Source organism: Cherax quadricarinatus, chromosome 40 (genome assembly GCF_038502225.1).
Source record: "Cherax quadricarinatus isolate ZL_2023a chromosome 40, ASM3850222v1, whole genome shotgun sequence".
Classification (NCBI taxonomy): domain Eukaryota; kingdom Metazoa; phylum Arthropoda; class Malacostraca; order Decapoda; family Parastacidae; genus Cherax; species Cherax quadricarinatus.
The window spans coordinates 14,316,715-14,319,214 of record NC_091331.1 but is presented as its reverse complement, the minus strand read 5'-3'; positions in this window follow the sequence as shown (position 1 = coordinate 14,319,214).

Here is a 2,500-nt window from a genome sequence, read left to right as displayed (position 1 = left end):
TTTCTGCCGCCCAGGTGAAGCTGCTTCACCACATAAAAATTCCATACACAAAGGGTTGGAGAATTTTTTTTTGCACTGGAGTGATCAAAACAGAGGATCCGATACCCTTTTAGGGTATCGGACTGAGGCAGAGTCTCAGTGTTAGAGTCTCTCTCTCTCTCTCTCTCTCTCTCTCTCTCTCTCTCTCTCTGTGTCTTTTTCGTTCTACAAGGTTAGGTTAAGGTTCCTAACTTTATTTACAAGCTAAGAGCTGTTACCTACATCTCTCTCTCTCTCTCTCTCTCTCTCTCTCTCTCTCTCTCTCTCTCTGTCTGTCTGTCTGTCTGTCTGTCTCTCTCTCTCTCTGTCTGTCTGCCTGTCTGATTGTCTGATTGTCTGTCTGTCTCTCTCTCTCTCTCTCTCTCTCTCTCGCACACACACACATACAAGTGTCTATTGACAAAATCCTCTGTTACATGGTAATCAACTTACAGAAACACACATACACTCTACCATCACATTATATTTAATATCATAAGTTTAGTAACTAACAACAATTACCATGCTTAACTAGACACTCATATTTTTATCATGATTTTTATATTAATTAACCTGTTACTTGGATCTATTTTTAAGTTCCTACTTATATTGTGTATCAGAAAAAAAATTATAAAATAAAGTACAATACAGAACTATTTAAATTTGAAGTATTTTACAGTTTGATAATTATTTGTGTTTGACGCACATAATAACATTTACAAACATTATTATATACTGTTTTACTTCGCCAAAGTTCTTTTTCGACAAATTTCTAAAAATGTCGTAATGAGAAACCAAAGGATTTTACGTCAAAGATTGAAAACTTTATAATTTTTGTAAAGCAAATTAATCAGTCATCTGATCTACTTACCTGAAGTCTACCTGGAGGTTGCTCGGGAGGGGGGGGTCAAATCCCCCTCGGCCCGGTGGATCAGGGTCTGATTAACCGGGCTGTTACTGCACACGCAGTCCAACGTACAAACCACAGATCGGCTGAAGTGGTACTGTCTTTTGGTATCCGTTCAGTTCCCTCTTGAAGACAGCCAGGGGTCTATTGGTGATTTACATTATTTATGATTGGAGGGTGTTGAGCAGTCTTGGAACCCGGACACTTACTGAGTTTTCTCTTAGTATACTCCTGATACCCCCCGGTAGTTACAAATTCATTTTAAGGCTGCCTGAGATGCTCTGCCTGAACCAGGAGCTTCCTCTATAATGTGTTAATAATATCAACTATGTCTAAATCAATTGTACATTGTATTTTGTAGAAATAATGGTTATCATTATTATTATCGTTATCATCATCATCATTATCATTAGCATTATCATCATTATTATTATCCTCATTATCATTATAATCATTAACGCACACACACACACACGCAATCACACACACACACACACACACACACACACACACACACACACACACACACACACACACACACACACACACACACACACACACACACACACACACACACACACACACACACACACACACACACACACACAATGGGGACAGGAGTTGCTAATCGACCCTTGAAACCACAAACAGGTGAGCACATCCACTCACACACACACACACACACACACACACACACACAATGGGGCCAGGAGTTGCTAATCGACCCTTGAAACCACAAACAGGTGAGCACATCCACTCACACACACACACACACACACACACACACACACACACACACACACACACACACACACACACACACACACACACACACACACACACACACACACACACACATACACACACACACACACACACACACATACACTCGCATACATCACACACTCCAGTGTATAATCGCATTTCCAGTAAGTCAAGAGCGAATATTCACCTGGTGGCATCCCTCCATGTATACCTGGTATAACTAGCAGTATACCGGCGGACCAACACCCTACCTTGTCCTCAATTCATCCTAGGTAACATTTAATCTCTCTGGTCTCACCTGAATGTGGCATCAAATTTCCCGTTTCAGCTGTCCTTTGAGTGGGTTGGCTCCCGGAGCTGGTAGAGAGATCCTGTGTTATATAGGATCGGATTACATCCAAAAGCTACCGCTTCTGACCTTCACAATAGCGTCATTCAGTTGGTCTTGAGGTAGAGATGGGTTTAGGAGGGAAGATTAAAATCTCTCTGATGGGTTGAGGTAAGGATGGAGGGGAGGGGGTTGTGGTTGGTGGGGTGATGGTTGTTTGTGGTGAGGGTTGTGGTTGGTGGTGGTTGTTGGGTGTTGTTGTGGTGGTGTTGGATGTGGTGGTGGCTGTGGTTGTTTGGGTGGTGGTGTGGTTATTGTGGTAACGGTGTAGTTGTTGCGGTGGGTGATAATGGTCGTAGTGGGTAATGATGGTGGTGGACAGTGACAGTAACCTAGTAAAACTGTGTAAAAGAGAGAGAGAGAGAGAGAGAGAGAGAGAGAGAGAGAGAGAGAGAGAGAGAGAGAGAGAGAGAGAGAGAGAG